Raw genomic sequence first — 15,274 nt, 5'->3', positions numbered from 1 at the left:
ACTCCTCATCCTGGTTGAGCCCATGTGGAGTGAGAGTTCTGAAATTTAAGATATGTTTCGACTCTTTCTGTCTCAAAGTCCTTTCACGATCACCCCCACGGGGGTGAGGTGCCACTACTCTATAGCATAACATTTTAGTTCTTTCCAGTTGCTGGCATGTTCCTTCTCCATATGTCTTGCCATAGTATTGCTCCGGTCACAGTTTATCGTTGCCCTGACATGTTCAAGGATGCGTTTTTTAGTTCGTTTTTGGTGCTCCCTATATATTTGAGTGTACACGGACACTCTATGGCATAGATCGCAAACTGACTCTTACAATGTATCAATTGTTGGATCATCCAAGTTTTTTTCTTGGCCATCACCATTTCTTTTTTCTGGAGAGCAATTTGACAAACTTTACACTCTGTACATTTGAAAAAACCTTTGGGTTTTAACCAGTTATTAGTTTTTTTAGGGGCCTGAAAGTGACTATGGACTAATTTGTCCCGAAGATTTTGTGCTCTTCTATAAGTGACATTGGGATGGTCACCAACAATCTTTGCAACTGTGCTGTCCATTTGTAAAATATGCCAGTTCTTTCTCAAAATATGCATGATTTGATTGTTTCCTGTGGAATAGGTGGTTATGAGTCTTATGGAGTTTTCTTCCTCCAATTTTTTCTTTTTTTCTTTGAGGAGTTCCGGTCTATTTTTCTCTTCTGTTCTCTGCAAGGCTGTTACAATTGTTCCATGATTATAGTTTCTCCTGTAGAATCTTGAAGCAGCTTGTTTCTAATGTATTTCCCACTCTTTATTCTCCGAGCATATTCTTTTGATCCGGAGGAATTCCCCATATGGGATATTTTTGATGAGGCTGGGCTGATGAAAGCTTTGTGCATGCAGCACTGAATTCGTTGATGTTGTTTTCCGATGTAAGGTTATTTGAATTTCGTTATTCGCAATATAGTTTTCTGTATCTAAAAAGACCACTTTTGTATCACTGATATCATATGTGAAATGGAGTTTGAAATCCGAACTGTTCAGGATTTTAAAATATTCCTCAAATTCTTCCTCACTGCCATCCCAAACCAATAATAAGTCGTCAATGTAACAAAGCCACGTTACAGTCTTATTTTGGAATCTCTCGTTGTCACCGTTCCATGCCCAGTCTTGTTCCCACAGTCCCATTGTTAAACAGGCATACGATGGACTGAATGAAAACCCCATCACCGTCCCTTTTGTTTGCTTATAGATTTGGTCATTGAACAAAAAGGCATTTTGCTCTAGGCACATCTTTATCATTTCCAATAGCATTTTGTTAGGATTGGTGTACTGTATATTTCTTTCAGATAGGAAATGTCCACATGCTTTCAATTAGATGTCATTTTGGATGTTTGAATATAATGACACCACATCCATGGTAATCAGTTTGTAGGTTGGTTGCCAGGGAATCCCTTGAAGGTGCCTGAGTAGATCGCCTGTATCTTGAAGGTACGATGTTAAGCTTTTTACATAAGGTAGTATAAACAAATTAAGATAGTTTGCCATGGGTTCAAATAGGGACTCCTTGGCCGAGATTATTGGCCTCCCTGGTGGTTTCATTGGATTCTTATGTATTTTCGGAAGAAAATATATAGTGGCCATTTTGGGGAAATCTGTCTTTAGATATTTAATCTCATCCTCACTCAAAAGGTTTTGTTTGAGCCACACATCAAGTTTAATATCCAATTCCTCCTTCCATTTCGCGGTGCGGTTACTTGGCAGTTTAGCATAGTATTCTTTGTTAGGTCTCGTCCTTTTCCATTGCGAAGCAATGGGAAATGGGGGAGAATTCAAGTGCTCCATCGGATAGTCAAACCACCGCTTTTTTCCGTGGCGTTTTCTTCGAGTGCACGTACAGGCACGCGCATTTGGCCCATACACTTTCATGGCCATCTGTTCCTGTTCCTAATGGCCCTCCCCCAGCACAGAGCGCGCATCGCGGCCGCACAGCACATCAAAGGCCTTCTCCCAGCGTGTGCTGTGCGGCTTCTCCTCCCCTAATTATGTGGCCGGCCGTACTTGTGTTTCCTGGCCGCTTCCCGGCCGATCAACTTGTATCAGTTTGCTTACATTACCATGGTTTAAGGCATACATAATTTCCTGTATCATGCCTTGCACTCCCTACCTTCTCGGGACATTCTTTGCACTTGTAATCATAGCAAACAAGGCAACTTTCGGATCAGCTACGGTCAGACAGCTATCTTGTTCGCTGTCCTTGTTTTCGACGTTTTATGTTCTCTTCCTAAGCCTTACATCAGTGACGGCCCTTCGCTAGCCTTGCACACCAAAGCCTGTGATGTCACTTATATCACAGTTGCTTGAACTAGATTACCTACCCATGCCACCTGAATTTGGCACACATTTTATATTCTCTTGCTGGACATCTCATGCCGTATCGTTATTTTTACTCCTCAATTTCCACACCTGGCATTAGTTTCTTTTCATGCCTTGCACCATTTTGTCATGCTTTACTCTACTCATGCCTTGCAAGCCCTGAACCTATTATCTTCCCTACCCAATCTTTCCACCTGATATCTTCACATGCCATATACCTGTATTCTCCTCCTATGCATATGCACCCGTTGCTCTGCACCTGAAATGTCACATCAAAGGCTCTGTGCCACTTTCACCCACACAGCAACACTTACAGACACACAACGCCACTCACACCCACGCAAGCCCACTATCATCCACGCAACACCACACTCACCCACGCAACGCCACTCACCCAAGCAACACCACTCACACACGCAACGCCACTCATCCACGCAACCCCACTCATACTCATCCACGCAACCCCACTCATCCACGCAACGCCACTCATCCACGCAACGCCACTCACCCAAGCAACACCACTCACACACGCAACACAACTCACCCACGCAACGCCACTCACACATGCAACGCCACTCACACACACAACGCTACTCACACACGCAACGCCACTCACACACGCAACGCCACTCACACACGCAACGCCACTCACACACTCAACGCCACTCAGCCACGCAACGCCACTCAGCCACGCAACGCAACTCACACACGCAACGCCACTCACACACGCAACGCCACTCACACACGCAACGCCACTCACACACGCAACGCCACTGACATGCGCAACGCCACTAACACGCGCAACGCCACTGACACACGCAACGCCACTCACACACGCAACGCCACTCACACACGCAACGCCACTCACACACGCAGCGCCACTCACACACGGGTGCAGATTGTGGGTGCAGATTCAGAGAAAACTCAGCAGCACCACCACCATTGCAATGCAATAGGTCTCGTTTTAACGCAAATTTAAGCTAAAGGCCTTGTAAATGGCAAAGCCTTTTATTTATGTTCCAAAAACCAGAACGCAAAAATAAAGGGCATAATCATTTACAATGCTAATAGTTCAGACTCGCGTTATTGCGAGACCTATTGCATTTTCAATGCTTGTTTTTCAATTGTGAATATGCTTCTCGCATGTAGGCCTCTTTTTCCAGGATGACTACGTTGCCCCCCTTATCTGCCATCTTTATTTCAATACTTTGATATTTTTGTAAATTGTTCAGAGCTTGGTATTCATTGATTGAAAGGTTATTTTGAATTTTCGAATTTGGTAGTTTGTAAAGATATTTAATTACACATTCGTGGAAGGTGTCAATTTTGTTACCTGGTGGTAACTGCGGATAGAACTTGGAAGTCGATCTCATTTTACTGCATCCTGCTCCCAATTGTTTGGAGTGCATTTCAATGGATCCCATCGCCATTTGGGGGGTCCCTGTCTAGTTCCATTAGAGTAATGAAAGTTTCCGCATCTCTCGCTTGAAGCGTCATTGTTGACTGAGGAATTGTTATCCGATGTTTTGCCATATTTGAATTTTCTGTGAACAATTTTGCTAGTTTCATTTTTCTTTTTTTATTTATATAAGTCTATTCTCGTCTCTGCGAGGTCTATTCGGTTTGTTGGACAGAAACTTAGACCCCGTTTTAAAACGTTAATTTCAAATTCCAAAAGTGTTTTTTTGGAGAGGTTGATGATTTCGAGTTCTTTATCTTCACTCTCCTGTTCAGGGTGCGTGTCCTCAGGTATTAATTCCATTTCTGTCGCATGCTTCTGGTCAATGTTCCCGTTCGACCTGTTCCAAAAGTTTTGCTTGCCCCTTCGTTTCCCTCTCCTTGTTGGTTTCGTTGGGCATTTCCTCGGCCTCTTCCTCTGCCTCTCATTGGGCTTGGGGATGGTCCCATCTTTTCCCAATTTCGTTGCTGTAAGGCCAATTTCATCTCGTCTAAAAAAGAGACCTTGGCTTTTTGTGCCCTTAGTTCACTTTCATCTCCACTCAAGCTTGCATCTGTGGATGTGAGGGATGACAAGCTGCCAATTTCGGCTTCAAACAATGGTCCGTCGATGTTTTTGAACCTATCGAATTTGCGAGCATAGGTGAATATGCGACCTTCTGAGTAAATTTCCTTATCACGTTGGTATTTATTTTGTTTGCGTGTTTTCACTGTCAATTCATGTTTATTGATATAGACTTCAAGTTCTTCCTTGAATTTTTTTAAATCAGTGTCCATATCCAATGTGGCTAGCTCTTTCTCCATGTCCTTTAGTTGTTTTGTGATTTTTTGCAAAGATATATCTATATGTCTTATCAGGATTTCCATTAGACCCAATGACGATTTGAGGATGTATTCTCCCAATTCGCTGAGTAATTCATTCCTGGTGTCCTGGTGGTTCGGCATGAGATTGATTCTTAGTCCACGTGGGATTCTCTGTACTTCCACATATTTTTTTAGGGCTGCCACCTCCCACCATTTATTTATTTCTTTTTTTGAAAGTCTTTCCCAAGCTCTTAATTTGTTCTTTATGTCTGGCTTACGGCTTCCTCTTGTGCCGTCACTGTTCGTGACTGTCCCATCTTCGAAAAATGCTTCTATCTCCGCGTTTCTGTCAACTTCCCGTCTGTCCATCAGTGTGCCGGGAAGTTTCTTGTGCTTGCTTGCCTAATCGGATTTATTAGAACCCACTTCGCCGGGGTCTATATTGAGTTATATGCCGATTGATGTTACAAAGCTGGTTCAACTTGCGGGGTAATTATTCAGTTTTAGGTTTCAGGATATGATTCCCCGAGTTCTTTGACCCATACCTCTTTCTGAGTTCCCACTGATAAAGAAACCAACCGACTTTACTTGGTGATTGTAGCAATGATGTTTCAAAAAGAAAGTAAGCAGAGTCTATTTCCAGCGCACTCCCAGCTTTGTAATCCTTCAAAAGATTATTGCTTATTTGAAGGATTACAAAGCTGGGAGTGCGCTGGAAAAAGACTCTGCGTACTCGCAGAGAACGAAGCAATGTTTGAGGCAGCTTGGCTGTTGCACCTGAAACGCACCGCCCAAGAGCGCTCGAGAGCCCTCCCTGGGGCCAACACACTTGGAAGTTTACTTTGGGCTCGAGCGAACGCCGACATTCACATCAAAAAGGATTATTACAAGCAAAAGTGGACCCGTGAAGAGAAATGGGAAAAACGGACCGGAGGGGACGTCAACCTCGGAGTATCAGCGTGGGGTAAGCCTGCTTACTTTCTTTTTGAAACATCATTGCTACAATCACCAAGCAAAGTCGGTTGGTTTCTTTATCAGTGGGAACTCAGAAAGAGGTACCGGTCAAAGAACTCGGGGAATCATATCCTGAAACCTAAAACTGAATAATTACCCCGCAATTTGAACCAGCTTTGTAACATCAATCGGCATATAACTCAATATAGACCCCGGCGAAGTGGGTTCTAATAAATCCGATTAAGCAAGCAAGCACTAGAAACTTCCCGGCACACTGATGGACAAACGGGAAGTCGACAGAAACGCGGAGATAGAAACCTTTTTCGAAGATGCGACAGTCACGAACAGTGACGTCACAAGAGGAAGCCATAAGCCAGACATAAAGAACAAATTAAGAGCTTGGGAAAGACTTTCAAATAAATAAATGGTGGGAGGTGGCAGCCCTAAAAAACATACGTGGAAGTACAGAGAGTTCCATGTGGACTAAGAATCAATCTCATGCCGAACCACCAGGACACCAGCAATGAATTACTCAGCGAATGGGGAGAATACATCCTCAAATCGTCATTGGGTCTAATGGAAATCCTGATAAGACATATAGATATATCTTTTCTAAAAATCACTAAACAACTAAAGGATATAGAGAAAGAGCTAGCCACATTGGATATGGACACTGATTTAAAAAATTCAAGGAAGAACTTGAAGTCTATATCAATAAACATGAATTGACAGTGAAAACACGCAAACAAAATAAATTCCAACGTGATAAGGAAGATTACTCAGAAGGTCGCATATTCACCTATGCTCGCAAATTCGATAAGTTCAAAAACATCGATAGACCATTGTTTGAAGCCGAAACTGGCAGCTTGTCATCCCTCACATCCACAGATGCAAGCTTGAGTGGAGATGAAAGTAAACTAAGGGCACAAAAAGCCAAGGTCTCTTTTTTAGACGAGATGAAATTGGCCTTACAGCAAAAAAATTGGGAAAAGATGGGACCATCCCCAAGCCCAATGAGAGGCAGAGGAAGAGGACGAGGAAATGCCCAACAAAACCAACAAGGAGAGGGAAACGAAGGGGCAAGCAAAACTTTTGGAACAGGTCGAGTGGGAACATTGACCATAAGCATGCAACAGAAATGGAATTAATACCCGAGGACAAGCACCCTGAACAGGAGAGTGAAGATAAAGAACTCGAAATCATCAACCTCTCCAAAAAAACACTTTCGGAATTGGAAATTAACATTTTAAAACGGGGTCTAAGTTTCTGTCCAACAAACCGAATAAACCTCGCAGAGACGAGAATAGACTTATATAAATATATAAGAAAAATGAAACTAGCAAAATTGTTCACAGAAAATTCAAATACGGCAAAACATCGGACAACAATTCCTCAGTCAACAATGACGCTTCAAGCGAGAGATGCGCAAAGTTTCATTACTCTAATGGAACTAGACAGGGACCCCCAAATGGCGATGGGATCCATTGAAATGCACTCCAAACAATTGGGAGCAGGATGCAGTAAAATGAGATCGATTTCCAAGTTCTATCCGCAGTTACCACCAGGTAACAAAATTGACACCTTCCACGAATGTGTAATTAAAGATCTTTACAAACTACCAAATTCGAAATAACCTTTCAATCAATGAATACCAAGCTCTGACCAATTTAAAAAAAAGATCAAAGTATTGAAATAAAGATAGCAGACAAGGGGGGCAACGTAGTCATCCTGGAAAAAGAGGCCTACATGCGAGAAGCATATTCACAATTGAAAAACAAAGAATACTATGCTAAAATGCCAAGTAACCGCACCGCGAAATGGAAGGAGGAATTGGATATTAAACTTGATGTGTGGCTCAAACAAAACCTTTTGAGTGAGGATGAGATTAAATATCTAAAGACAGATTTCCCCAAAATGGCCACTATATATTTTCTTCTGAAAATACATAAGAATCCCATGAAACCACCAGGGAGGCCAATAATCTCGGCCAAGGAGTCACTATTTGAACCCATGGCAAACGATCTTGATTTGTTTCTACTACCTTATGTAAAAAGCTTAACATCGTACCTTCAAGATACAGGCGATCTACTCAGGCATCTTCAAGGGATTCCCTGGCAATCAACCTACAAACTGATTACCATGGATGTGGTGTCATTATATTCAAACATCCAAAATGACAACGGATTGAAAGCATGTGGACATTTCCTAGCTGAAAGAAATATACAGTACACTAATCATAACAAAATGCTATTGGAAATGATAAAGATGTGCCTAGAGCAAAATGCCTTTTTGTTCAATGACCAAATCTATAAGCAAACAAAAGGGACAGGGATTGGGTTTTCATTCAGTCCATCGTAAGCCTGTTTAACAACGGGACTGTGGGAACAAGACTGGGCATGGAACGGTGACAACGAGAGATTCCAAAATAAGACTGTAACGTGGCTTTGTTACATTGACGACTTATTATTGGCTTGGGATGGCAGTGAGGAAGAATTTGAGGAATATTTTAAAATCCTGGACAGTTCGGATTTCAAACTCAATTTCACATATGATATCAGTGATACAAAAGTGGTCTTTTTAGATACGGAAATCTATGTTGCGAATAACGAAATTCAAACAACCTTACATCGGAAAACAACAGCAACGAATTCAGTGCTGCATGCACAAAGCTTTCATCAGCCCAGCCTCATCAAAAATATCCCATATGGGGAATTCCTCCGGATCAAAAGAATATGCTCGGAGAATAAAGAGTGGGAGAAACATCAGAAACAAGCTGCTTCAAGATTCTACAGGAGAAATTATAATCATGGAACAATTATAACAGCTTTGCAGAGAACAGAAGAGAAAAATAGACCGGAACTCCTCAAAGAAAAAAAGAAAAAATTGGAGGAAGAAAACTCCATAAGACTCATAACCACCTATTCCACAGGAAACAAACAAATCATGCATATTTTGAGAAAGAACTGGCATATTTTACAAATGGACAGCACAGTTGCAAAGATTGTTGGTGACCATCCCAATGTCACTTATAGAAGAGCACAAAATCTTCGGGACAAATTAGTCCATAGTCACTTTCAGGCCCCTAAAAAAACGAATAACTGGTTAAAACCCAAAGGTTTTTTCAAATGTACAGAATGTAAAGTTTGCCAAATTGCTCTCCAGAAAAAAGAAATGGTGATGGCCATCAAAAAAACTTGGAAGATCCAACAATTGATAAATTGTAAGAGTCAGTTTGCGATCTATGCCATAGAGTGTCCGTGTACATTCAAATATATAGGGAGCACCAAAAACGAACTAAAAAAATGCATTCTTGAACATGTCAGGGCAACGATAAACTGTGACCGGAGCAATGCTGTGGCAAGACATATGGAGAAGGAACATGCCAGCAACTGGAAAGAACTAAAATGATATGCTATAGAGACTGTGGCACCTCACCCCCGTGGGGGTGATCGTGAAAGGACTTTGAGACAGAAAGAGTCGAAACATATCTTCAATTTCAGAACTCCCACTCCACATGGCCTCAACCAGGATGAGGAGTTACATTACCATCTGTAATCACTACGTTACCTCACTGTAAATATTGTAAATGCCATTGAGTACTATTTCCGTAATGCTGAACTTCTTGGTTTTATTACACCAACCTTAATTAATTTCCCTCAATTTTATTTCCCCCTTGCACAATTTCACCTACACTATAATACACCGCTAGGAAATATTGTACTTCACTAATATTGGTATTCTGGGCAGGTAACCATCGATTCCAGGGGCAGTACAACACCAATTATTTAAAACCCACTACAGGGTAGACTTGGTAAAACAACAATGGGACTTATATGTATAATACCCACTAGAGGGTAAATCGTTTTGACCTAAAATTAATTTTGTAATTAAATGGTCAAAACTACCCATACACATACAGCCAATAGATCCCAGAATTCTATACTGAGCAAACATAACTCCACTGGAGGACAACATCACACAATGAACTCGAATTAAAAAAAGGAAACAAAACAGACTACAAAGACCACAATGCTTAGCGGGATTTGATTGGAGTGGTCATACAGTGTGTCACTTCCGGTTTTACGAGTTCTTTTTCACTGTTCACATTTTATTTAACCTGCGCCTATGAACAATTGTGGTAATCCAGCCTCGTGAACAAGCGGCGTGTGCCGTGAAACGCGTATAGCAGTGTTGCTGGGAATGCTGCGAATAAATTAAATTCTTTTGAAAACCGCATTTGGATTATTGCTTATTTGAAGGATTACAAAGCTGGGAGTGCGCTGGAAAAAGACTCTGCGTACTCGCAGAGAACGAAGCAATGTTTGAGGCAGCTTGGCTCTGTTGCACCTGAAACGCACCGCCCAAGAGCGCTCGAGAGCCCTCCCCGGGGCCAACACACTTGGATATATATATATATATATATATATATACTAGCAGCCCGTCCCAACCTTGTCCGGGAGCTTTCAGGCTTTTGTAAGTCCCCTTTCCCCGCCTGGCCGGACACCCGCCTGCTTACCTCAGCCGCCGCTCCTGAGTTGACAGCTCCTCGCCGCTCTGCTCCTCACTGCTTGTCCGCCGCCGCTCCTCCCCCGCGCCATGTACGCCTCTCCGCTGGTCGCACCGCCACTGGCCTGTCCGCTGCTGTTCACGTGACCGCTCCTCCCCCGCGCCATGTCCGGAGCTCCTCTGACGCCGCTGTGACGCCGCTCCTCGACGTGAGCACGCACGTCGTGGCCGGCGCTACTTTGGGGGGGGGGGACTACTTTTTTTTTAATATACATTTTTTAAATAAGGTTTATTTTTAAAGTTTATATAGCCTATAACCATCTACACACCCTGACGATTTCTACGGTACGGTGTATCGGGTGTGTAGATTGGCGCAGTGGTTCCGGAGTTTACCCGCCTCAAAGCCTGAAAGTTTCTCCTTTATTATAGTAGTATAGATATCCATATCCATACTAATATTAGAAAGAGAGAGTCCAAACCTTTGAGGCGGGTAATATCAGTAACCACAGCACCAATCACAACACCCAATACAGCGTTGGAAAGGGCAATTGCAGCAGAAGGACATAGGCTATGCAGATGGCCACCATATAACTTTAAAAGGTAAAAGAACCATGCCAGCAAAGTAGTCCCTTGTGGGCGTGTCTGCGTTGTGCTGTGGGCGTGAGCTGGGGGCGTGACTAACGCTGGGGCGTGTGGTACGGCCATCATATTGTGGGCTGTGGCGTGTGCTGGGGGCATGACAAACGCTGGGGGCGTGACAAACGCTGGGGGCGTCTGTCCACCCTTCATGCCATGTGAGTCGTACATACAAGAGCCAATTACGTTGCTGCGCAGCATCAAGGGGCACGCTGGGGGCGTGTGTCCAGCCTTCATGCCATGTGATCGCAATTGCGCCGCATCAAGGGGCACGCTGGGGGCGTGAGAAACGCTGGGGGAGTGTGCTACGTTCCGCCCTTCATGCCATGTGGGTCGTACATTAATCAGAAGATCGTCTGCTGTGGCCCTGTGCTAGGGGCGTGACAAACGCGTTCAGCTGGAAGCGTTGTAAGTAATGTTACTGCAGCCTCTCCTGCGCACTGTTACTGAACTCTCTCATTCAATGAAATTACACGCGCCTGCTACCATCAACCAGGGCTCTAGCCGGGCTCAGGCGGCGGATCAGTACACTACTTACACGCGCCTTATAACATCAACCAGGGCCGCAGCTGGGCCTCAAGCGGGGGAACACGCGCCTGCTAACATCAAACAGGTCTGCATATGGGCCTCAAGGGGGGAACACGCAAATGAGCGTGTCTGCGGGGACAATTACCGCAGCCTCTCCTACTCACTGTCACTCAACTCTCTCATTAAACAGATTTACCGGCGGCTGATAACTCTCTCATTCAATGACATTACACGCGCCTGCTAACATCAACCAGGGCTGTAGCCGGGCTCAGGCGGCGGATCACTACACCAATTACACGCGCCTGCTAACATCAACCAGGGCTGCAGCTGGGCCTTCTCCGTCCCGATTCTAATGAAACAAAAAATGTTGTCTACAACGAGATTTTAAAATAAATTGCCCTTGCCAAATACACACATTCAATTTCATACCCGGATATATATATTTTTTTTTCACACAGGCATATACATACACACAATGATTTATAAAAAATAAATGAACAGAGGGAAATAGTGTTTTGCACTATTTTATGGCAGAACCTGTTTGGCTCCTAACAGACTCCTTAGAGCTGTGACTTGGGTGTCAATGCGCAATGCCATGAAAGCTTATTTTAGAATATGGAGTTTGCAGCTACATGTGAAAGACGTGTAATGCTAAGCTCCGTGTGTGGCATGGTAATTGGCGGGTTTCCAGGCTGGGGAAAATGCGATACCATGATCCCTGCCTTTAGGGCATACGTTAGGGGTGGCTTACAAGCATTAGCAATGCAATAGGTCTCGCATTAGGAAAGTTTGAGCTATTGGTATTGTAAATGGCACATTTTTTATTTATGTGTTGGTTTTGAAAATAGCGAAATTAATAGCTTTGTCATTTACAATGCCAATAGTTTTAACTTTCGCAAATGTGACACCTATAGCATTTGTAATGCAATATGTGTTTTATTTACGTGACTTAGATGTATTGATATTATAAATAACAATGCCTTTAATTTTTTTTTAATAATTAATACTTAAATAAAAGCTATTGTAATTTATAATGGCAATAGGTTAAACTTTTGTAAATAACTTCTATGAAGATTATGTTCAATGTATTTTATTGTGATGAAAATCCAAGAACAGAAGTGAAATATTAACATCTTTTTGTGACATTTGTAATAAAGCTTGAAACATTGAGAGAACATATTTGATCCAGTTGTTGAATGGTTGAACAGATTGATGCTGTGGTGGTGCTGAATGATGCGATAGAGTTAGTGCGATAGACAGAGTGAGGGTGATAGATAGACAGAGGGAGGGAGGGCGATAGATAGAGGGCGACAGATAGATAGAGTGAGGGTGATAGATAGATAGAGTGAGGGCGATAGATAGAGTGAGGTGACCTCGTAGTGGACGTGGTGATGGCCGTGGTGGTGGACATGGTGGTGGTGGACATGGTGGAGGTGGACGTGGTGGTGGTGGACGTCGTGGTGGTGGACGTCGTGGTGCACGTGGTGGTGGTGGGTGTGGTGGTGGTTGTGGACGTGGTGGTGGACGTGGGTGTGGTGGACATGGTGGTGGTGGACATAGTGGTGGTGGTTGTGGACATGGTGGTGGACGTGGTGGTGGTGGACGTGGTGGTAGACTTGCTGGTGGACATGGTGGTGGCAGTGGATGTGGTGGTGGTGGTGGTGGAGGTAGACGTGGTGGTGGTGGTGGATATGGTAGTGGCCTCGTGGTGGACATGGTGGTGGACGTGGTGGTTGTGGATATGGTGGTGATGGACGTGGTGGTGTTGGAGGATGTGGTGGTGGTGGACGTGGTGGACATGGTGGTGGTGGATGTGGTGGTGGTGGTAGTGGACGTGGTGGTGGAGGTGGACGTGGTGGTGGGTGTGGTGGTGGTGGACGTGGAGGTGGAGGTGGGTGTGGTGGTGGACATGCCGGTGGTGGACATAGTGGTAGTGAACATGGTGGTGGTGGACGTAGTGGTGGTGGTGGTGGACATGGTGGCGGTGGTCGTGGACATGGTGGTGGATGTGGTGGTGGACGTGGTGGTGGCTGGTGGACGTGGTGGTGGTGGAGGTGGGTGTGGTGGTGGACATGGTGGTGGTGGATGTGGTGGTGGTGGAGGTGGTGATTGTGGACGTGGTGGTGGTGGTGGACGTGATACGTGCGGTGGACGTGGTGGTGGTGGGCGTGGTGGTGGTGGACGTAGTGGTGGTGGATGTGGTGATTGTGGAAATGAGAGTGATGATGCAGTCAACCATTAGTGAGCAATGTTGCATTGAGTGCAGTGGTGGTGGTGGACGTGGTGGACATGGTGGTGGTGGATGTAGCGGAGGTGGATGTGGTGGTGGTGGACGTGGTGGTTGTGGACGTGGTGGTGGATGTGGTGGTGGAGGATGTGGTGGTGGTGGTAGTGGTGGTGGACATGGTGGTGGTGGTGGTGGGTGGTGGACGTGGTGGCGGTTACAAGACTCTTCACGAACAAGAAACAGTAATGCTTTAACGCTGAATGTTATGATTTAGAGGAGATAATTTGACAGTGCGCTGCGACAGTGATGCGACCTGCAGAGAAGGTGATTTAGCTGCAGAACAGACATGTAGTGAGGGCATTCAGATAAGACGCTAGGAGGGAGATGGAAGCAGAGAAGGTGATTTAGCTGCAGAACAGACATGTAGTGAGGGCATTCAGATAAGACGCTAGGAGGGAGGTGGAAGCCGGGGGCCTGGGAGTAACACTGGAGAGCTTTACAAAACAAGCTCTGGCATTGCGCGGAGAAGCGCATTCCTGGGAAGTCTGATGGGGGCGGGGGAGCGCCTTGCTTTGAAGTCGCAGACAAATGGTGTATGGAGTGCGATGTGGCTGGTGATGTGCACGAGCCTGGCTCACATGAACTGTGTCTAATCCACATTTTAGGGAGACTTTTCGTAAGCCTTACTAGAATCTCGCCAAACATCTTGCTTCAGCAAGAGCTAAAAAGGAAGGTTTAGGCCTGGCAAAAGGCTTATTTTGCCAGGTTGAAATGACAGTTTAAAACTGTATGACAGGCTGCAGTGGCAGGCATGATACATGTTTTAATCTACTTAGTGGGTGGTACAATAAGGGCTGCAGCCTACAAGTAAGGCCCTGGGTATGTGTACTACCATTTTCTAGGGATTTCCAAGTAAATTAAATGTGCCAGTTAGATGTAGTCCAATCTTACCAAGTTTGAAGGAGAGAGCAAAAGCACTTTAGCACTGGAAAGCAGGGGTAAAGTGCATAGAACCCTCGTGTCAACAAAAACGAGTTCTGCAACGTACAGGAGTGAAGGCGAAAAGTTTGGAGGAATGCCAAGCCATGGACGCTAGGTCTAAGAGTCTAGTCAAAAACGTCTCTTGTGTTTCATATAATAGATTATTGAAACGCTTCCGCGTGTTAGAATTGTGGAGTCTTTGTCCTATTTTACTTGGCAGCGCGGTACCAAACATGTTGCCGGCTCAGCTGGTGTGAAGTCCGTTAAAGCCAGGCCAGACCTTGGCTCGACTCTCCGTGTGAATCTGTCGCCTCCTCCACCTCAGGCCTGCTTGTTGTTTTTCCTGACCTTGTAGCCGAGCATTGTGGCATTTCCCTCCAATTCTTGACCTGCTCCCCATCCTCCGCTCTTACTCCCTCCTCCTTTCCTCTTGTCCCTCCCTCCACTCGTCCCTCCCGCCCTCTTGCTGTCCATTCTCTACGTCTTCCTTTCACCGCCTCTTGTCCCCTTGAAACATAATTCGCTTTCACCCCCCTCCTCTCTGCTAGCCCATTAGCCGCAAGCGCTCTGCATTGGCTGGACCACACGTTGCAGAACTGTTGACAAAGTGATGACACTCGTCCATGGTCCATCCACTGCCTCTCGGTTTGCCATTCCTGGCTGATGTCGGTCTTCCGCCTTGAAATATCGCCCCGTCATTGTCTCCGCATTTTCTCCTTTTGGAAGTCTTCCCCATTCTTTCCTCCCCTCTACCTGACCTCGTGTATATTCCCCCTCCCGTGTCTCCCCATGCTCCATCTCAGCCCAGCCTAGTTGCAGTGTCTAC

The 15,274-nt window shown here is 44.9% G+C and overlaps 1 long non-coding RNA gene across 1 annotated transcript in view; it reads right to left on the bottom strand.

Moving 5' to 3' along the window:
- Positions 1 to 15,274, bottom strand: part of LOC144752207 (uncharacterized) — a 240,893-nt gene that overhangs the window by 55,725 nt on the left and 169,894 nt on the right. The window lies entirely within an intron of this gene.

This window comes from Lissotriton helveticus, chromosome 4_2, assembly GCF_964261635.1.
Source record: "Lissotriton helveticus chromosome 4_2, aLisHel1.1, whole genome shotgun sequence".
Classification (NCBI taxonomy): Eukaryota; Metazoa; Chordata; class Amphibia; order Caudata; family Salamandridae; genus Lissotriton; species Lissotriton helveticus.
This window is presented reverse-complemented; position numbering and strand designations above follow the sequence as displayed.